The 24,184-nt window shown below is 36.6% G+C and overlaps 1 protein-coding gene across 1 annotated transcript in view; it reads right to left on the reverse strand.

The window, feature by feature from the left end:
* Nucleotides 1–7,210, reverse strand: part of LOC306884765 (gamma-aminobutyric acid receptor subunit pi) — a 55,716-nt gene extending 48,506 nt beyond the window's left edge. The window contains exon 1 of the mRNA XM_079440950.1: nt 7,007–7,210. The gene's annotated coding sequence lies outside the window, so the exon portion shown is untranslated. The remainder of the gene's footprint in view (nt 1–7,006) is intronic.
* Nucleotides 7,211–24,184: the final 16,974 nt, after the last annotated feature.

The following is a 24,184-nucleotide window of genomic DNA, read 5'->3' on the forward strand; positions in this document are numbered from 1 at the left end:
ATATTAAACGTTAAAAATTGAAATTTATGAATAATTTTTTTAAATTTATGAATCAAATAATTATTTTATGAATTATTCAGAAGCTTTTAAAATACAGTGTGAATCCAAAAGGAAATAATTAATTGCCTGATACTGACAGTCATTCAGGAGTATTGGAGTTTGGTTACTGGCACAAAAAGGAGAAATGTAAAATTAAAGTGTGATCTTCAGATGATGATGCACTGAGCTATTTCTATTTCCTGTTAAAATGGCCCATTCATTAGAACACTTCCTGTGTGGAGCATCTGCTTGTACATCTTGACGTGTTATCAGTCACACATGCTCATATAACATTATAAAGTATCATATGAAGACGCCTGATGCAAATGCTGTTTAGTAAGACAGTCACTTTGTCTAAGATACTTTATTTTAGCCTAATTCAAAAGTAGTATCACATATCTTTTTGCAGAAAATACAATAGTGACAAGTTCAGAAAACCATTTATCCATAAGATACTACATAAATTGCATTTATACATTTTTATTTTGCTTTTTATTGTAATTTTATTTCTTATACATCTTATGATAATTGTCTGATCATTTTTAATCATTTTTCATGTAAATCACTTTGAATTACTGTGTATGAAATGTGCTTCAGTATATAAATAAGCTTGCCTTGCCCAAATTATCCATTTCATTCAATACCAAAAAGTATCAATTAAATTGCAAACAATTACAAAAAAATACAATTTCAGTCTTTACTTAAAAATGTCAAGTTTAATTAATTAAAATGTGCTACTGTGAGTCCATAAACCAGAGAATCCATAATAACGCTTCCTCCAGTGAAAAAAGTGTTCTGGTCTGAATCAGGAGAGAAATCTGCACAGATCAAGCAGCGTTTACAAGACAAAACAGCTCTAAACAAATATGTGGCTGGATTTTGATGTGAGAGACAACAGGAGATGGACTTTTTCACTGGAGGAAGCGTTATTATGGACTCGTATTTTAGTTAAAAACATCTTGATGGGTTTGTTTCAGCTTTAGTCTTCTCCAGATGTTAACTGATGGACTGGAGTGGTGTGGATTATTGTGATGTTTTTATCAGCGGTTTGGACTCTCATTCTGACGGCACCCATTCACTGCAGAGCATCCATTGCTGAGACACTGATGCAATGCTACATTTCTACAAATCTGATAAAGAAACAAACATCCTAATCTTGGATGGCCTGAGAGGGAGCACATTATCAGCACATTTTCTTTTTGAGTTAACTATTCCTTTAACCTATTATATGTTCGCACTGCATATTGTTAACTTTGCTATATGTGAACATCAAACTCTACTGAGCCGATTGTGAATTGATTCTACGTTGTACACATGACGAGCACTATTTGTGTGGCATGTAGAGTTGCTGCCTACGCAGAGCGTTTCAAATCAGTCACAACTGTAAATTCTTATGCAGACATAGAGCAAAAAGTGTTTGGGAATAGAGCTAGAGAGCCTCATTATCACACCCACATACACACAGACAGACACAGTGAGGCAGATCTGATGCACAGATGCAGCAGATACTGGCAGAGAAAGTCACCCATGTCTCTGCGGTCATCTAGCCAGAAGCTCCACATATAGATAGCGCAGAAATCCTGCCATATCTGCGTCCTCGGACACAATCACACAGTAATCAGATCTGGGCTGATGTGCGTCCATCTGGCTCAACAGGAGTTTGCAGTGGATTGCGGCCAGCGCCTGAGGAAATTGGATTGGTGCAAGTGTGACTTTTGAGTTTGAGTCAACATGAAAAGGGCGAAAGGAGGGAAAAAGTGTGGCATCCTGTGACATGGCTTGATCTAATGTCCTGTCTTCTTCTTTTCATCAAAGAACAAGTGAATATGACTCACGCCATTATACTTCTTCACTTAAACACACACAGTCCAGAAAACCAAGCACATTTCTTCATGAGCTTTGACTCACACCTGTCTAGCTCATGCGGCTGGATGCAGAAATAGCAGAATAGATAATCGTCTGGTTTTCAGGCCCAAAACAGATGCTCGGTCTTCAAAACTTTATACAAAGGGATTAAAATGTATACAAAAAAAGTATAACGATTGCTTTTATATTATAAGTAATGGAAAGGCAAACATTATAATACTTTCTCGTTTGCCGTCAGCATTCAGCAAATACACATTTATATCATTTAAACAAATCTTTGAATGGCTAATGAACATTTAATTTCACAAACCTTGCAAACTTAGTTGAATCCAGCTGTGAGATCTTGTGAAGTGTGCATGTGTATCCTGCATTATCTTGTGTTCACTGTGTGACTTTCGGTGCAAATTGAATGCTTTAAACTAGGGCTGAACAATTTTGGAAAATAATCCAATTGCACTTTTTTTTACCAATATTCCGAATGCGATTTAATATGCAATTATTTTTTAAAGCTCTTTATGTTCTGTATTGTTCAGCAAAGACAAGCAATAAATCATTGTATAGTATGACCAGAACAATAATAGATAGATTAAACATACATGTTCTTTTCTGTAGGCCAGGCCTATATGTTATGATGAAATTAGGTGATGCATGAATTGATATGAATGACATTTTTATTTAACAACTACAATCACAGTAGGGGTGGGCGATATGGGGAAAATATCATATCACGATTCACGATTTTATCACGATTCTTTGTCATGTTAGTTTTACTATTTTGGTTTTACATGTCTGAGCATTACAGCCAAACTAGAAAGACAAAGATGCATGGCAGATATTTAGGCCAAAGTGGGCGAAGATAAAACATCTGTCATTATTTTATCTTTCTTATTAAAAAATAAGAACAAAGATACACATTACAAATACACATAATATACAAATAAAACAAACAGTGCTTTATTTCCAGGTACAATAGGTGTATTTAGCAGAGAATTCAATGAAATTGAATGAACAAGTATAAAAATAAAACACTACATAGACTGATTCCTAAAGCAACTGTATTAAAGTTTTTCAGTCAAGAATAGTGAATGATTTTTCTCTTTGCGTTTTGTTGTTGTTAACGTTAAATGAATAGTTCCCCCAAAAATAAATATTCTGTCATCTGTCTGTCAATTCTGTCATAATGTTTCATCATTTACTGCCAATGTCACCATCATTTACTCAAAAGTTGTTTTAAACCTGAATGAGTTTCTTTCTTCTGCTGAACATAAATGCTATTTTAAAGAAGGTGGAAAACCAAACAATAGAGTTAATGTAGATTATGCATTACAACAAAGGCCTGCAGGAGCGCCGACGGCCTGATGATTGTTTTTACACATTACTGTTTAATATTGACCAAGCACCATTTAATTCAAACGTACACTTAATCTTTAATATTTGTCCATTTCTTTAGGACAGAAATGCTATAGCCACTGTAATTAAATGAATATGTGGACATCAAACCGTGTAAACTCTGGGTTTGAGCTTTTATTTTGAAATCGCGATGTATTCTCCTGTGTTTGTGTAGAGTTATAAATGTTATAAATTTACCTTACAAATCTGATGAAATGGCACGTGTTGCGTTCCCAGATGAACGTTATAATAAACCCAAACTCACAACAACATGCAGAGATGAGTTTGAGACGCTCCACATGTAAATGATAACAGCTACTGTGAACGGAGCTGCTGCGAGACGCACGTGCTTAACCTACACGCATGGAAATAATTAAAGCGCATATGTGAACTACATCGCATATAATTATTTAATTAAATCATAGCCTTTGTGAATTCACAATTATGCTTAATTATGATTTTTAAATGGGTTTAATATATCATGCAGCCTTGGAAAATAGTCTAAAAATGTGTTTTATGGATTCTCGTCCGTGAAATGCATATTTTGCCGGTTAGTTGACGTGAGCAAAATGAAGTCGCTGATTTTTTAAAATAGACTAGCCGACTAAAAAAAAAAAGTAAAAATGGAATTGGGGGGGGGGGGGGGGGTTCAAGAAAACTGGAAGTCTTACATTTAGACATAATTACCTTCTTAGGATTTATAACAAAATAAATCACCAAAAATCTGAGTCAATCTGTATTATTTCTCAGTTGTCATCTTTACAGAATTACGGGAACACCTCAATCCAGAAACTTAGCCTCTTCCAACAGAGCAAAATCCCAGAGGATCTTTCATTGAAGTGAGGGCTTATACACATGGGAGGACGTATGAGTAGAAATAATGGATCAGCTGTCACACTTTCTGCTAGATTTGTCACTCAAGTTTGCAAAGAACCCAAAAGGTCAAGACAGAGGAGCTAGAAAACTGAAATCAAGATGAGTCCCACACAGCTAAAAATGGAGAAAGAGCCAAAGAGAATCATCCTCTGCTCGGTGAGATATGGAGAGATGGTCACGTAGAGCAACATGACAACCTCCCACCGAGCCGTCTGGAGAAAACGTGATTGATGGCCAATCAAGCCTGTAAGACTGATGGAGTTAGTGCTTTACAGAGGCCACCAATGATGATAGCTTGCGTCCCTGGGGTGGCTTCATTGTTATCTTGTTTCTGTCCTTCAGTAGGAAAGAATACAGACATCATTCAACACAACTATTACTCAGGATTCAGTTATTATGTCTTTACTAGAGTTCTGGTTTGCCCTATAACACCCCAGCAGGTAAAAATGCTGTAATTAGATTGCCAAGCATCCCTCTATTCAATGTTAATATTTAAGGGTTACAGTATAATAAACTGCTCCAGACATGAATGATTCCTGAAATCATGGGTTTTGTTGAGTAACAGGTGCTTTACTAAGAGATGAAATGCACTGTGCTGGGCAATGAACTATTAAAAGGCCTTCAAGTGGATTCGGAAATATTGTACGTTTTAAAAATACTGAACTAGGGCTGGGAGATAAAATAATAATTATCTCAATATAATGTTCCTTGATAAAACAATATCAAGAGTAAAATTAATGTTAAATATAATGTTTATGTGCAAAACGCGGAACGAAACCACGCGACTCATTTGAATCACGGTGCCACGCAGACCATTTATCCGCTCGGCTCAAAGTTCAAGTGGCAGCGCAGCGGTTGTGAGATCAATAGAGCAGATGAGTTTACTCGCTGATGAGTCACGGTCACGCAAGCAGTAAACAACGCTGCGAGATCCAGTGTGACGCGCTTGAATTCAGCGAACAACACAAATGACTATTTAAACTAGTAAACCTGATGAAACCGTGCTGACAAACAGGAGAAACACTGTGCGCAACGAGGCTTTTCAAGCTACAGATCACCATCATTTACCAAGAATTTTCTGTAGTAACACTAACTGCACCATGTTATTGTGGCAGAAATATGGAATATTCATATCGAATTTTAGAATAGTATTAATGTATACATATATTAAAAATTTGCTGAAGAGATGCATCAAAGTCAGGCAACAAAAGCCTGTTTCTTGATTTGAAACAATATCACTCATGACAACATGAAGAAAAATAAGAAACAAATTTTTGTATTAGGATATTTATAAAGAATTAAGAAACATGAAGTGTTGTCATGTACTGACCATAAAGAGTCGTTTAAAACCACATCTACAACTTTCACATAGGAGCAAAAATCTGCCTTTAAACTCAAAACTTTGAGCTTTAAAACAGCTCAAAACAAATATGTGGGTGGATTGATTTTGATGTGTGACACCTCAGGAGATGGACTTTTTCACTGGAGGAAGTGCTTTAAGGATAATGGACTTGTATTTTAGTTAAAATGTCTTGATGGATTTGTTTCAGCTTTTGTCTTCTCCAGATGTTAACTGATGGACTGGAGTGGTGTGGATTATTGTGATGTTTTTATCAGCTGTTTGGACTCTCATTCTGACGGCACCCATTCACTGCAGATTATCCATTTATCCAAATCTGATGAAGAAACAAACTCATCTACATCTTGGATGACCTGAGGAGTAGTCTACATTTTCAGCAAATTTTCATTTTTGTTGGAACTATTCCTTTAATAGTTGCACTAAATGTGCAAAACTCCACTAAATGTATACCACTGCCCTGATTCAAACTCTCTCTCTATATAAATCTCTATATGATGTGTTCCACTCTACTTTTTCCAGAAGTAGTAAATCCAGGTCCAATATGAGAATTCAAGCAATTTTCAAGCAAACCTCTCCATCCTCACACAGTCAATCTCTCCGGATGTGACGGGGGAATGTGACAACTCTCAAAATCCCAGTTCTGGAATTTTGATGATAAATTGAGACGATGTTCCCTACAGCTCAAAAAAAACACCATTTATGTTAATCCTGTTCATTCCCACTCCTCCATTTGCTCTGAATGTCATGCTTGACTCAAGAGCCACTGAGGGACCGACTTCAGCACATACACGACTACAACTCTATCTTATCCCTGGCCATATACTACTACAAACAATGTGATCTGCTAAATTATAGGATGAACTGCTCCTTGCCAATTTGGGAGGAAAAAATAAATCTGTCCCAAAAGCACTGGAAATGTACTAATAATTCATATGTCGACAGAACACATTATCTGTCGACATGCAAGATTAACACTTCTCACAGTGCAATTATAATAACATGGAATGCACTAAAAGATAATAATACAAGAAAACCAATCACATTATCCAAATCTAATGAAACACCCAACTGCATAATGTGCCATTAAAGTGCCAAACCACTTTAACGCCCAAATTAACGAGTTTCTTTCTGCTTTAATAACATATATGACACATAGGCATATTTACATTATATATCAATATACAACAACATATGGACACATATTGCTCTGCAAGCCACATGTATTCAGTCTGAAATAGATAACCGAATAAAACTGCGATTAAACTGCTCAAAAAACTGTTGTATGAATTCAATATTACACATTTGTGTTTACGTTGGATAAGACTACAAGACATCAAAACATAATTTAGGAATATGTAACTTGCTGATTTGAATTAAAAACGTACTATTTTAACGGTAAAAGTAACTGCGTAACACAAGCGTCCGGTTCACCGGAAACATCAGGAATCCTGTCAGAATCTCAAGCGCTTCTCTTACCTGTAGATCCGTGTATAAACGGGCATTTCTCACAAATATGAGGATGAGCTGACCAACCGAGTCCACAGAGACATTGATCTTCACTTAACATCCGATAAAAGTAGATAAAAGCAGTATTTCACTCCGGTTTCTGGAGGTGCGTTTGGAGCCAGCGTCTGCAGCAGCGCGAGAGCAACTGAATCCCCCGCGCGCGCTCTGAGCGGGAGAGATTTACGCGCCAATCACGCGCCTCCCGCTTTTCTGTCGCTTCACGAGAGATCCGTTCAGTCGGTGTTTGTGATTGACAGCTCAGCAGTGTTTACTATCAAGGGTGACTACTACTAGTGCACAAGAGCGGGTGCTGTCTGTGATGATCAGGTAACCAAGTTAACCAGCTTTCAGTTAACGCCTGTTACCATAGTGACAGTGACAGATACAACCATAGCAAATATCGGTATTATTATCGAAAGGATTGCAATTTTATTTCAAACTGAGCAGCACCTGCTGCTTTCATCATCTGCATGTGTTCAGAAACTCTGTATAAATGTGTAAAGGTTGAAACTAGTTGTTATTCCCGCCTAACAAGGAACGATCTGGCAAGGTTTTCTCAAAATTATTATCAAACTAACCCTAACCCTTCCAGAAATTTTAATATAACGTTTGATTAATGTTAACAATGGTGTGTTTTACTAATGTATACTAATATTGTCAAAACAATACCACACACGCACACAGACAAACACACAGACAAACGCACACACAGACACACGCACACACAGACACACGCACACACAGACACACACACACACAGACACACACACACACAGAGACAAACACACGCACACAGACAAACACACACAGACACACACACACACACAGAGACAAACACACGCACACAGACACACGCACACACAGACAGACACAGAGACAAACACACGCACACAGACAAACACACAGACACACGCACACACAGACACACGCACACACAGACACACACAGACACACACACACACACACACACACACACACAGAGACAAACACACGCACACAGACAAACACACAGACACACGCACACACAGACACACGCACACACAGACACACGCACACACAGACACACACACACACACACACACACAGAGACAAACACACGCACACAGACAAACACACAGACACACGCACAGACAGACACACACACACACAGACACACACGCACACACAGACACACGCACACACAGACACACACAGACACAGAGACAAACACACGCACACAGACAAACACACAGACACACGCACACACAGACACACGCACACACAGACACACACACACACAGACACACACACACACAGAGACAAACACACGCACACACACACACACACAGAGACAAACACACGCACACAGACAAACACACAGACAAACGCACACACAGACACACGCACACACAGACACACACACACACAGAGACAAACACACGCACACAGACAAACACACAGACACACGCACACACAGACACACACAGACACACACAGACACACACACACACACACACACAGAGACAAACACACGCACACAGACAAACACACAGACACACGCACACACAGACACACGCACACACAGACACACACACACACACACACACACACACACAGAGACAAACACACGCACACAGACAAACACACAGACACACGCACAGACAGACACACACACACACAGACACACACGCACACACACACACACACACACAAACATCCATGCATTGTCTATGGAATGTTTTATTTATGAAAGGTTTTAGTGGGATGTTCCTCTAATGGTTTATTTATTTATTTTAGGTTTCAGAATGTTCAGAGTAGTAACATTCCTTAAAGTTTAACAAAAACAGTTTTTAAAACGTAAAAAAACTGAACATTTTGTACATTCATAGAACGTTCAGAAATGTTTTCATAACTTCATGGGAACTTTGGCAAACATTACTAGAATATATTTTTGTCATCACACGTCAGCCAGACTCACTCTCAAAATGTGTTTTTATCTGCTAAACATTCAGGTCACTTTTAGTTATAGAATAGTGTTTGTCTTTTGTAAACAAGCTGTGTGTGAACATCTATTTCTTTAGTTCAACATTAGATCATAAAGCAACACCAAGGTCATGGGCTCGACTCCCAGGGAATACGTGAACTGATCAAATTGTTACCTTGAATTCAGTGTAAGTCGCCTTTGATCAAAGTTTCTGCCACAAATGCACTGAAAAGTGTATTTTCTGCTGTGTAAGCAGGTTCTTCAGATTTAGTTTTCTTAAAATGTGTCCTTCATGCAGTATAGAAGAAAACTTTCGATACTCTAAATATCATTTATCATTTGATTTCAGTAAATGTCAAACTCATAAATGAAAGCGAGGCTGTGAGGGATATAGGTACAGTATGTTCAGTGAGTTTCAGTGACTCTCTCTCTCGTCCACACACACGCTATCGTTAATCAAACTGTAACCTTAATTAATGAAATGAGATTCATGCAGGAATTGAAACTCACTCTGCGCTTCCTTTGTGGTTTCTGATTACTTCTTAATAATGTCCATGAGTCTTCAGGCATGTTTAATTTAAGCGGTATGTTTTGACATCATATGTAGATAAATTACGGTTTATTGTCACCGTTGCTGTCTAATTAAGTGTTTGCAATCAGTGTTGTTTTGTTATTACTCTGAGGTTAATCAAGTGACATTAATTCTGTCGTTGTGTGTTTAACGCTTAACAGAAACTCTAGAGATTATTATTTAAGAACAAACGTGGATGAGCAAGAAATTAGCGTCTTTTCAATGCTTTAGTTACAGTTTCTTCTTACACAAATAATGCTTTCCTAAATTGATGTTAAGCAAAAACACATGTTTTTGTGTGCTATTTGCATTTTTAAGTTTATTTATGCTACTATAATTTGTACTGCAAAATAGAATAATATGCATGAATATTTTGAATTAGGCTAGTAAACTGGATCCATAAATGCAGGTTTCAAACTATATTAAAGCGAGAGTAAAATGTCAAAGCTGGTGGTCTCTGTTCTGTATTCAATGCATCTTCGGCCTCAGTTTGCACACAGCATGAATATGAAGATTTCTTTGTCACTGATAAATACATCACATCCGATCCAGTCCCACGCACTAATCCGGACTGTATCCCCCTCACTCTCTCGACAGACTAGTCCTCTTTATCCCCAGGCACAAGGCATCCCTATGCATTAAACATCAAAGACACTTGAGATCTCTGCTCAGATGCTGCTAAGGGGATATTTTTTGGGGAAAGGCAGAAAATGAAGTGTCTACCCTCCATCTGCCTCTGCTGTGACAAGAGTTTCATGAATTCAACATCACACCGTATCCACCACAACAACAGCATCTAGTAGCGCTGAATTATGCAACACAAAGGAATCTGGATTTATTGACGGAGGAGACGCTGGTAAAATCAAGTGCTGGTGGCTGACCTTGCATAGATGTTCATAATATAATATGGGTTTAAGTAGTGCTTGACTGATGAGGATTTTAGTTCATGCATCATGATTGCTTCTGTTCATCCACTTATCTCCAGCTGTAATTTCATATCTGAATGATGTGTTACAGCTATGCAATGTTACATTCTATTCTCCTAGATCATAAAAGTTCATAACACCATTGTTGATGATATAATGTCAAATATGTAAGATACAATATCATAAATGCAACATACGCAAAATAATCTCAAGATCTGACTAATGTATCATTCTTAAAATGCATGTTTCATGTTTAAAATAATAGCTCAAGCAAAAAAAAATACATTTGTTAAAATGTGCTCTGCCTCAGGCCATCCGTGATATAGATGAGTGTGTTTCTTCATCAGGTTTGTAGAAATGTGTCTCTGCATCAGTGTCTCAGCAATGGATGCTCTGCAGTGAATGGGTGCCGTCAGAATGAGAGTCCAAACAGCTGATAAAAACATCACAATAATCCACACCACTCCAGTCCATCAGTTAACATCTGGAGAAGACAAAAGCTGAGACAAATCCAGCATTAAGATGTGTTTTAACTAAAATACAAGTCTATAATCCATAATAACTCTTCCTCCAGTGAAAAAGTCCATCTCTTGTTGTCTCTCACGTCAAAATCCAGCCACATATTTGTTTAGAGCTGCTTTGGCTTGTAAACGCTGCTTGATCTGCAGATTTCTCTCCTGATTCAGACCAGAACACTTTTTCACTGGAGGAAGAGTTATTATGGATTATGGACTCAGATTTTAGCTGAAAATAAAGGTTTGAAAGTATAAATGTCTTAATGATGGGTTTGTTTCAGCTTTTGTCTTCTCTAGATGTTAACTGATGGACTGGAGTGGTGTGGATTATTGTGATGTTTTTATCAGCTGTTTGGACTCTCATTCTGACGGCACCCATTCACTGCAGAGCATCCATTGCTGAGACACTGATGCAGAGACACATTTCTACAAACCTGATGAAGGAACAAACACATGGTGATCTTGTATGGCCTGAGGGGGAGTGCATTTTCAGCGATTTTCCATTTTTTGCTGAACTATTCCTTTAAGGTGATTCATCTGTCTGAAAATTGTAATCTAAAGATATGAATAGAGATATAAATATGACTTCCTTAAGTGTCAAAAAAAAGATGCAGTTTGATGTCAAATAGTGTAGTCAAGATATTGACCAGCAGGGGCTAACTGGACCAGCTAAACCTTGACATAGCAAGATTTGAAAACAAAAGGATGCCTACACAGTGGAAAATGGTGCATAATTGTAAAAGAATACAAGATTATTCTCCTTTGACCATCAACACTTGTTTAAATAGTTCTTTATAGAGTTAATTGTGTGTAGTTTATTTCAGTGAAGAAATACATTCTAGTTTGTTAGTTTAATGTTCAGAGTCACAAATCATGTGAAACAGAAATTAAAGAATGATATCATCTTCAAATGGGGAATTCATTAATGTGATACAAGACTCAGAAGTCCAGTCGCCAATAACAGCAGCATTTTTTTTTTAAGTACGGTTGAGAAAACCTCAGCGAGGCCCAAACTGAGAGCATCAGGACTGATGGAGAAGCTGCACCGCATGCATAATGCAAGCACACTTTCCACCGAGAGTCTTTGCCAAATAATTGGCTCCACATTGTCAATTGTCTGTGTTTTTTCGATTCGATCTCCTCCATCTCTCGCTCTCTGTTCTCCCTGGCTTCTTTTATTGATGATTAATCTTCCATATCTGCTTCTCTCCTTCTCATCATCCTCTCCGAATCACTTGCACCTCTTTGGTTCTGTCTCTCCCTGGTATAAATTCTATTTTCTCTCTCCTGCATCCTCCTTTATCCCTGTGTTTGTTTTCCAAGCTCTCGCTCTCTGTAACACCATCTCATTCCCCGAGGTTAAGAGGTTTGTCATTCCCTGTCGAAGAATTGGAGCTCATTTCATCCTGTGGCCTCACATGCTGCAAAGATACCGATAGATTAACAAAGAGACACAGAAGAACAAACAGTTCTTTGTGTGAGATGATTGTCGACACAGGAGAAAAGCTGAAATGTAATTTAATATCCTCAATTACAGCTTCTGTTTGTTAGCGACTGAGTGGGCAGGGAACTGATATCATTCAGAAGAGATACAAACAGTTACATAGATATAGGGTGCAAGACTCTATTTCAGAGGCCTTTGTTCAAAAAGTTTTTCACACAGAGGTTTTTAAAAGTTTTCATTAAAACAAAATGAACCTAATCAACCAGCTACAAGGTGAATCACAACATTACAAACTTTGATTTGATGCAAAAATGTATTTGAAAATTGGTCGACAAGACAAAGGAACGACCGCTTAACAGCTTTAATTGAGAATGACAATCAAATGACAAACTATTGATTTAAAGGAACTGTTTTATTGCAAAACACACAAACATCTAAATAGTTTGAGAACATAAAACTGACTGTATTAAGTAATTTGCAGTGATTCGTGAGTGGGCGGAGCTAAAGAGTTATTTGCCACAATTTGCTTGTTTTCATTCTCTGATTGGTGGAGATTTCTCTCCAGAATTATAGGTAATGTATCACTGTGAATTCTGCTGTAAGACATGATTATTTAAATAATAAAAAAAAAGGTTTAAATAGGCCTAATGCAAACTGATTGTTTCCATCAGTTAACAACCTTATAGCTCACCTTTGGTCTGCCTTTAATGGTGTATAAATTGTTGTTTAAACAAATCCCCATCTGAAAGCGGAATAAATAATCTTTCCATACAACTATTTGAAAATCTGGAATCTGAGGGTGCAAAAAAAAAAAAGGAGAAAATCATCTTTAAAGTTGTCCAAATGAAGTTCTTAGCAATGCATATTACTAATCAAAGGTTTTGATATATTTACAGTAGGAAATTTACAAAATATCTTCATAAAACATGATCTTTGCTTAATATCCTAATGATTTTGGCATAAAAGAAAAATGTACTGCTTTTGTGCTCCGGGGTCACATATATTAAAAATAAAATTTCTTCATTGGCATTGATGGTTCCATGAAGTACCTTTAACAATAATGGAACCTTTCCATCCACATAAGGTTCTTTATAGTGGAAAAAGATTCTTTAGATTATTCAAATGTACTTCACACACACAAAAAGTGTTTCTCTTAAGAACTGGTCACTGAAAGGTTCTTTGGCATTGCTGCAAAAAAACTAATTATGAATTATTTTCAAACGTTCTGGAACCCAACTTTCACTGTTTCAAAACCTGTAGTGACCTTTTTTTGGTCTGCTGTCTACATAGGCAGCACCCTAAAGAAATGGACCTCACCTCATATGTGACTGATTTGAAACAATCTCCATAGCCAGTCTATTGTATTACTGAGTTTTATTACTAAAATGATATTACTGAGTTTTTCACATTTATTTCAGTATAAGGAGAGATGGAAAGCAATGGGCAGGAGTCGGGACGTGAACTCGGGTCACCGGAGGCACAGCAACATATGTCAGAGCAAACAAGAGGCTGACATTCATCTCTTTAGGACCTTCCACTGATATTCTTCTCTCTTTAGGCTCATTGTTGTTTTAGTATCATAATATTTTTTATTAATTATTTGAATAGTTAAAGTTTTAGAATCTTTTGATGTGTTTTTGTTAGTTTTTGCACACAGTTTACTTGCCCAGGCATATGGATGAGCTTGTAGTTGTTTTACTGATGTTTTGTGTTTTAAATGGTTGTTGGATTTTGTTATTTAAGCTGTTGAAATGTTGTTCCAATGGCCGACTCTAGTTGTTTTTAAATGTGCTATTCAAATAAACTAACTTGTTTAAAAAAATAAATAATAATAATTTTTATATATTTGTACTCATCTTTATTTCATTATTAGTTTTAGTTATTTTAGTGCATCAGGTTTTTTAAAGTATTTTATTTATTATCAAATAATATTTAAAATTTCAATAATTAAATGTAATAAGATTTTACGTGATACTTTAAAAGATTTTTTATATTTATTTCAATTAACAATTTTTTAGGCTACCTTTTTTGTTTTTTGCTCTTGGCTTTTATGTATCTAAAAACGAAAAGATAGAGAGATCATAACTGGTGTTTGCTATTTGACTTCTGTCTTCATGAGAAGAGACCTCTGTCTAAAAACACAGAGCTGAATCCTAATATCTGGCATGTTAAAGACACTTACTCATCATCCCTCTGGAAATGTTTCTGCCTCATTCAGATTGGCATAAAAACAGAGCGCTGCGCCCGTGAGAATGATTTTATGACAAACTTAATTCAGTTTATTTAAAAAGTATTTGATCAAAGACCATATTTTTAAAGATTTGTATTCATTACTCATCATCTTATTTGAATAATATTTTTGTTATTTGTTACTGTTATATTGTATATGTTTCTTTCTTGGCATTACTTGTTTTGTGTGAAATTTACTTTATGTAAACACAATCATGCCGATCAAATATTTTAAAATTGAAATTGAAAATTGTATTAAAGTTAAAATAATGTGTTGAGTTAAGACACCTACAGTAAAGCCACTCAAAACAATAAAAGTTACATTGAATCCGCACCCATAACTCACTACAGCATCATCACCTTCTTAGACCACAATAACAGATCTGTGAAGAACTATTGACTAGATTTGAGTGTTAACAGGCAATTAGCAGAAGCCTTTCATCCGCAGCACTGCACGCTTCATTGAATGCACAGACTCTCTGAAGTAACCTGAGGTTAATTGTCTTTCTGTGCTTACAGAGCAGTAACTTGAATGAATGAATGATGCATTTATATAGCGCTTTATTATGTATCGCTGTACACCCAAAGCGCTTTACAATCATGTGGGGGGGGGGGGGGGGGGGGTCTCTCCTCAACCACCACCAGTGTGCAGCATCCACTTGGATGATGCGACGGCAGCCACACTACAACGGCGCCAGTGCGCTCACCACACACCAGCTACAGGTGGAGAGGAGAGAAAGTCATAGAGCCAATCAAGTGTATGGGGATTATTAGGAGGCCATGATAGACAAGGGCCAGTAGAGGGAATTTGGCCAGGACACCGGGGTTACACCCCTACTCTTTACGAGAAGTGCCATGGGATTTTTAATGACCACAGAGAGTCAGGACCTCGGTTTAACGTCTCATCCGAAAAAACTTCATAGATCATTCCCAACAAGCTCACATCCGTAACCATCTGATCACCAATGCATCTCTGATCACAAGCCACCAATCAAATGATTTTAGACTGCATTGTGACGGTTGAACACAAGATATTTTGAAGCACATTGGGGACCACATTGGGGACAGTTGCCGCAAGCCACTGACTTCCATAGTAAAGAAAAAATACTATGGAAGGCAATGGGGACCAGAAACTGTTTGGTTATTCTTCAAAATATTATCTTTTGTGTTCAGCAGAACACTAACCTGTTTTTAAAATGAATATTGTGGTGAAAAACCTTCTAAACGGACAATTATATATAAATCATATCCACAAGGGTCATTGTTGGAGGAATCTGTAACTGAAGCACAAAATGTCTGAAATATGAAGCTAAACGTATTATTGATTCTACTACTAAGAATCCACCAGAGCATTGCTACAACATCAATAAAAGCACTTACAGACTAATTATACTCTATTTTAAGAGCAGTTCATTTTGAAGGGAAGTTATGGAGAAAGAAATCCATAGAATAGAAACAGAAAATGAGCTTAGGAGGAGGACAGGAATCAGATAGCAGCCATAAACGCCTCTGTTGTCTTTCTTCAGAAGAGTTTTGCTCCTGTGTGTCTTCAGACGACCGCCTGACTGGCTCTTTATGGCTTATTCAGAGACATGTTCGTCTGATGCATGTGTTACATAAGCAGTGACATGACAGCAGCTCTCTGACGACTCATTAGGGACAAAACCTGGAGCAGGACTCATCTGTGTCGTCTGATGTGAGAGGACATTCCCAACACTTTAACCTGGTTTATGAGAACTGATAAAGAGAATAAATCAAAACATAATCATTCAGAACAATTCACTAATCAATCATTCAGACTGAGTCACCATATGGCAAAAATATACAGTGGGTACGGAAAGTATTCAGACCCCCTTCAATTTTTCACTCTTTGTTATATTGCAGCAATTTGCTAAAATCATTTAAGTTCTTTTTTTTTCTCATTAATGTACACACAGCACCCCATATTGACAGAAAAACACAGAATTGTTGACATTTTTGCAGATTTATTAAAAAAGAAAAACTGAAATATCACATGGTCCTAAGTATTCACATGGTAATAAGTATATATTGCTGTGACACTCATATATTTAACTCAGGTGCTGTTCATTTCTTCGGATCATCCTTGAGATGGTTCTACACCTTCATTTGAGTCCAGCTGTGTTTGATTATACTGACTGGACTTGATTAGGAAAGCCACACACCTGTCTATATAAGACCTTACAGCTCACAGTGCATGTCAGAGCAAATGAGAATCATGAGGTCAAAGGAACTGCCTGAAGAGCTCAGAGACAGAATTGTGGCAAGGCACAGATCTGGCCAAGGTTACAAAAAAATGTCTGCTGCACTTAAGGTTCCTAAGAGCACAGTGACATCCATAATCCTTAAATGGAAGACGTTTGGGACGACCAGAACCCTTCTTAGAGCTGGCCGTCCGGCCAAACTGAGCTATCGGGGGAGAAGAGCCTTGGTGAGAGAGGTAAAGAAGAACCCAAAGATCACTGTGGCTGAGCTCCAGAGATGCAGTCGGGAGATGGGAGAAAGTTGTAGAAAGTCAACCATCACTGCAGCCCTCCACCAGTCGGGGCTTTATGGCAGAGTGGCCCGACGGAAGCCTCTCCTCAGTGCAAGACACAAAAAAGCCCGCATGGAGTTTGCTAAAAAACACCTGAAGGACCACAAGATGGTGAGAAATAAGATTCTCTGGTCTGATGAGACCAAGATAGAACTTTTTGGCCTTAATTCTAAGCGGTATGTGTGAGAAAACCAGGCACTGCTCATCACCTGTTCAATACAGTCCCAACAGTGAAGCATGGTGGTGGCAGCATCATGCTGTGGGGGTGTTTTTCAGCTGCAGGGACAGGACGACTGGTTGCAATTGAAGGAAAGATGAATGCGGCCAAGTACAGGGATATCCTGGACGAATACCTTCTCCAGAGTGCTCAGGACCTCAGACTGGGCCGAAGGTTTACCTTCCAACAAGACAATGACCCTAAGCACACAGCTAAAATAACGAAGGAGTGGCTTCACAACAACTCCGTGACTGTTCTTGAATGGCCCAGCCAGAGCCCTGACTTAAACACAATTGAGCATCTCTGGAGAGACCTAAAAATGGCTGACCTCCAACGTTTACCATCCAACCTGACAGAACTGGAGAGGATCTGCAAGGAGGAATGGCAGAGGATCCCCAAATCCAGGAGTGAAAAACTTGTTGCATCTTTCCCAAAAAGACTCATGGCTGTACTAGATCAAAAGGGTGCTTCTACTAAATGCTGAGCAAAGGGTCTGAATACTTAGGACCACGTGATATTTCAGTTTTTCTTTTTTAATAAATCTGCAAAAATGTCAACAATTCTGTGTTTTTCTGTCAATATGGGGTGTTGTGTGTACATTAATGAGAACAAAAATTAACTTAAATGATTTTAGCAAATGGCTGCAATATAACAAAGAGTGAAACATTGAAGGGGGTCTGAATACTTTCCGTACCCACTGTATATATTTGAAATGCATACAAAACACAGCCAAAAATTTATATTTGCTAAAATGTACTGTATTTCAAAATATATTTATATAACTATATTTTATACCTAAACATTTTTGGGCATTAAAATATATATACAAATTTTCTTGCCCCTGAAATAAATTGTAAAATATAATTTGATATATGAATGTTGAAACTAAATATATTTTCAATTTCAAAAATATAATTCATTGGGCTTTTTTGCCATATTTTTTTGCCTTATTTTTAGGTTTTCTATGCAAAAATGTACACTATAAAACTCACACAGGTACTGTATAATAAATTAAACATATTAAACCATATAACTGGGAGCACCAAACATCTACTTAATGGTCTGATGAAATTGGAAATAAAGATTATTCCAATTTACATAAATACATTTCAGTCTTTCAGTCTACTTCAAAATTTCACATTTAATTCAGTGTGTTGCTTGTCATTTCTTTAATTATATTTTCAAAATTTACTAGCAATTTCTGTGTGGAAACTGTTTCAAAGTAAAACCTACCTCATTTATTTAGTGTACTACATCAGACAGTCCTGTGTAATGTGTTCAACACAAAACAACTTATAATCTATTCATCTTGAGATATTACAGTCATCAAACAAGATGCAGTGATGGACAGATTTGATGGACAGTTGAGAACCTTTCCCAAATAAACCTAATCCTGTAAATAAACGAAGTCTGTCCTGAATGCTGTGCTCTGCCCAAGAGCCGGTAATATCAGACCTATTTGATTTGGGGGCTGTAATGAGGACATTTGCATCGGTGCCGTCATGGAGCATCATGGGAACTCGGTCAGGTCTCTGGCAGCTCAGAGCGAGCACCTTCACACACCATCACAGAGCTGTCAATCACTCACACAACACATGCATCTGCATACTTAAACCACTCACGCAATCGCCAGATCTTCATATACAGCATATGGCTCGTGATGAGATTTTCTTCATATATATGGATCTGTGACAAATCTATATTGCTTTAATACTTCACTAAAACTACCAGAAAGTAGAATGGTAGTACAACAGTATTCTTGGACATACCATGCAAATGCTACATGAATATGATAAATATTCAGTGCAATGCTTTGCCATTACCATTAGATCCTTTTCCTATACTATAGTACTGCCACTAAATATAAGAGTTTGTTATTAATATTTCTTCACTTATTATATTTATATATATATATATATATATTTTTATAATTAATTTTTTTTATTTATAAAATATTTAAATGACAAAACATACACGTGTATAATTGTTATTTTTGTGTAATATTTGTCAATTTCATATAAATTAAGTAGATATATATTTAAATGTACTTCATTTATTTAATTTAAAATGATGATCTGTGTAATCCAAAACTTAAAATATAAATATTATAATTAATTATTTTTTTTTAAATGAACTAAATTAAAATTAGAATAAAACATCTGAAATTCAAAAATAATAAAATAAAAAGAAACCGTATTTGGATTATTTATATATGTATCCAATGTGCTTCTGAAACTAAACAAATGTCTGAAAAATTAATCTTCTTGGTTGGTGATTTGTTGAAAGGATGAAAATTGTGTCTGAGCAGTTAAAAGAAGAGAATTAATCCATAAATGTCTACTTTTTAAACACTGTATTCATTAAATATTTGCTTTGTTATCTCTGAACCAGAGAAACACGTTCTGTTCAGTCTGGCAGCTCTCTGTGGTTTCAGATCAAAAAAGAACATGAACGTTCATTTATAACAATGACAAAATCATTCACATGTAAGATCATCAGTGTAAATGATGCTAGAGTCAGGCAGAATATCAAAATGAGACTCCATCAGTCTCCTGGTCTCCGGTAATATCATGAACACAGTGTTTATCGGTCCGTCTGTAATGAAGCTCTCGTTCAGAAAGTGACCCGGCTCTCTTATCTCACTAAATGAGATTATTTCTCTACGACTCAAACATGTTTCAGCAGATCTTCTTAGTATGCAGCGGGAGGCAGCGTTTAACTGACGGCCAGATTCAATCAAGTCTTGTGTTTTATTTAATTATCGTCCCGATACCTTGAAGGATCTGAGAGGCGACAGCTTTCCTTTTCACAGCTGAAACACAAGACTGAACGCATAACCTCTTCTGGAATGTTAAATACTTGATTTAGCAAAGTCACTTAATGCAATGAAAGTTTTTAAGTTCTACAAATGAACTCTTTAATATCTCAAGTGTTTCTTTATGAACAAACATTTGTTAATAGAATGTTCATTCAAAGTTATCTGGTCTTTAATAACCCAGCAAAAAATAAATAAATAAATATTTTTTAAATTCTATGAAATTATATGTATATATGTTAGTTTAAAATAGTTTAAAGAATTTAAAAATATATATTTTGCCCTTCATATATTTAAATTCAAGAAAATACATTCACATTTTACACATCTGATTAAAATTCAGCAAGGAACATGCTTTACGCTGTAAAAAAAAAAAATTACAATATATTACAAAATTAAATATTATAATTCTAGTTTTGGTTATTCCATACTTGCATTTAGCCCAAATATAGGGATGAAAATTTATTTTCTTGCACCTGAAATACATTTTGAAATATATTTTGTTATATGACGGTTGAAACAAAATGTATTTTCTATTTCAAAAATATCTTTTAATGAGTTTTACTGTTTACAACATATATTTAAAATATATTTTTTGCTGTATGGGGATGTTCTTAAAATGTTAGTATAAAAACTATTAATACATTGCTATATATTTTAGTAACAATTTTAAATGTTTAGAGAACATTTAAATGTAACATTAACAATATTCTCAAATGGAATATTCCCTTGACTTTTGAAAACCAAGATTTTTTTTTTTTTTTTTTTAAAGTAGGAGTTCACAGAACATTTAGAAATAATGTTTTTATAACTTCAGGGGAATGTTAGCAAAATGTGTTTCAAACATATTTTTGTGTTTTTCCAAAAGTCCAATTCTTGCGAGACTGAATTATATGAGCTGCTGTCCAAACTCATTTTACAGCTCTACCAGATGTCCATTTCTATTTCCCCTCAGGATTTTTGGGTGAAACATTCAAAACACAGTTCAGTGGAGCCTTCAGTATATCGAGAACTCCATTAAGCTTCTTCTGAGATTGAATACTTTTATCAGTCCGTGTCACACTCGCTGGATCTGTGCTGAAGAGTGCGACTCGAGGATCCTCAGGGAACGACGCTGCTCTCACCTTCAACAAGTGAACTTCATATCACTCCCAATCCTCGTCTCGCTTTGACCTTCTCCTTTGCACACCTTCACATTATATTAGTCAGTGTTAAAGAGACACACAAACATGCTCAGTCACGTGTATTTTCTGTGGCTCAAACACTAGAGTGGATGCTCTGCAGTGAATGGGTGCCGTCAGAATGAGAGTCCAAACAGCTGATAAAAACATCACAATAATCCACACCACTCCAGTCCATCAGTTAACATCTGGAGAAGACAAAAACTGAAACAAATCCATCATTAAGACTTTTTTCACTAATATACGAGTCCATAATCCATAATAACTCTTCCTCGAGTGAAAAAGTGCATCTCCTGTTGTCTCTCACATCAAAATCCTAAGCAAAAACATATTTGTTTAGAGCTGTTTTGGCTTGTAAACGGTGCTTGATCTGTGCAGATTTCTCTCCTGATTCAGATCAGATCACTTCAATTATAACTGAAAAGTGTTGGTAATAAGCGAAGGCTTCAGCTCACAACAATTTCAGACCATTTCAAGATGATCAGAGGACATTCAGTCTCGATGGAGACAAAAAAAAAAAAATATATATATATATATATATAAATATAAATAAGTGTATTTGATACACTGTCGATTTTTCAAGTTTTCCCACTTACAAAGAATGGAGAGATCTGTAATTTTCATCGTAGGTACACCTCAACTGTGAGAGACAGAATATAAAACAAAAATTCCAGAAAATCACATTGTATGATTTTTGAATACAGTGTATATATATATAGGAACACTGAATGCATGTTGTCACATAATTCATGATTCAAGCTGAAAGGTTACATACATTATGCCTTGCCCACACACACTTTTCTGATGACTCCTACAGAATGCCATTAGTATGAGAGTCCAAGTCCAAGTAGTGTGTGTTTGTGCTCTTGCAGGCTTATGATTGTTTTACTCCAGCAGCAGAATTCAAACTCCACCTGAGAGAGAAACAGAGAGAAGGGAAACACACAGAATCTGTGAGAGACGCTCTTGAAGTCTCCTGTTCTCCGCTGGCACTCTGTGTAAATCGAGTTGTTCTCTCTCACCTTATTTGAGGCAGAGGGCAGAAGAGGAGAAAAACAATGATCACCAGAGAAACAAGATGAGACAGAAAGGCTATAAAACCTCTGCTGGAGGGACGGAGCATCTGCTTTAGTCTGAGACTCAGAGAATGAGAGAGAGAGATTCACTCACAGTCACAGTAATGAGGACGATCATGTGACACTGAAGATAGAAGCGTTACTGCAGTTATTACAAACTAAACACACTGAAACTATGTAAGGAGTTTATAAATATGTATATACAAAAATATGTGGGTTTTTGATAGAAGTCGTCTCTTCTGCTCACCAGAGGCTGCATTTAATTGATCACAAAATACAGAAAAATCTCATATTTTATATATGAATATCTGTTAAACTGTGATTTATTTCTGTGATGCGCAGCTGAATTGTCAGCATCATTACTCCAGTCTTCAGTGTCACATGATCTTCAGAAATCATTCTAATATACTGATTTATTATCAAGAAACATTTCTGATTATTATCAATGTTGAACACAGTTGTGCTGCACAATATTTTTGTGGAAACTGTGATGCATTTTATTTTTCAGGATTCACAGATGAATAGAAAGTTCAAAAGAACAGAATTTATTTGAAATAGAAATCACTATAACATTATAAATGTCTTTACTGTCACTATGATCAATTTAATGCGTCCTTGATGAATAAAAGTATTGATTTGAGTCAAAATAATTTTTGTGGTTTTTGTGTTAATTGACAGCCACTGAAAGGATCTACAAAAGATGATGTTAAATGAATCAATATATATATTTTCATAATTCATTCACTAAAATGATTCAGACTTTCCAAAGTTTCATATGAGAGCAGATCACTGGACTGTAAAGCTCTGAGGAAAACAGACACATTAACAGCTCATCATCTGAGAAAATGCTTTAAAAACAGCCGCTGTCTCAAAGTTTGTAGCGTTGCTAATTTTACTCATTTACCCACACATTTATTCAGTATCATAGTTCATGTTATTTGTTAGATGCCTCTGTCAGTTTGAGTGTAAAACAACACAATGAGAGAACAGTCACTCAGAGATGTCTGTCGCCCAAATACATTTTCTCCAAAAACGAGAGGCTTTTAGAGGAGTGTGACAAAAGCTGTGTTAATGTTCTCTGTCATCTCTCATCTGTGTTTGCTTTGATCAGTCGCACCTCCAGAGTTAAACTGACACACCAGATCAGATGGAGAAGCACTGTGCCGTAAACCTGCTATCAATAAAACACAGATGGGTTTGCAAATGGAAGTTATTAAAGCCAAACTACTTTTAACTTCACACTGCATCTTAAAAAGTTTAGTTTAGCAAACAGCTGCTGATGAGGCTGTGATTCGAAGCTTATGTAAAACAACACTGTCTCTTTAAATGTGAATCAGTGACTCGTTTAAGCGCCATAATAATGTGCTTCTCCCATGATGCTTTAGTAAGTGGGTCAGGAAAGAGAAGAGGAGGAGGAGACTAGAAGATCCTCTCATGGTGACAGCGTCGTCTGATGATTAATGGATGCTGCGTGTCAAGGTGAATCTCAGACTCGTTTGGTAGATTATCTCAGTCAATTACCAACACGCTCTCATCAAGAAACAAGACCAGCTCAAATCACTCTTTCCACAGACTTTACAGGAGCCAGTAGACCAGAAGAAGAACCTGGGGAGTATCTAATGATCTTTAGGAGAATATAGCAGTGTTTCAGCTGATC

The sequence above is a fragment of the Barbus barbus genome (genome assembly GCF_936440315.1).
Source record: "Barbus barbus genome assembly, chromosome: 18".
NCBI classification, from domain to species: domain Eukaryota; kingdom Metazoa; phylum Chordata; class Actinopteri; order Cypriniformes; family Cyprinidae; genus Barbus; species Barbus barbus.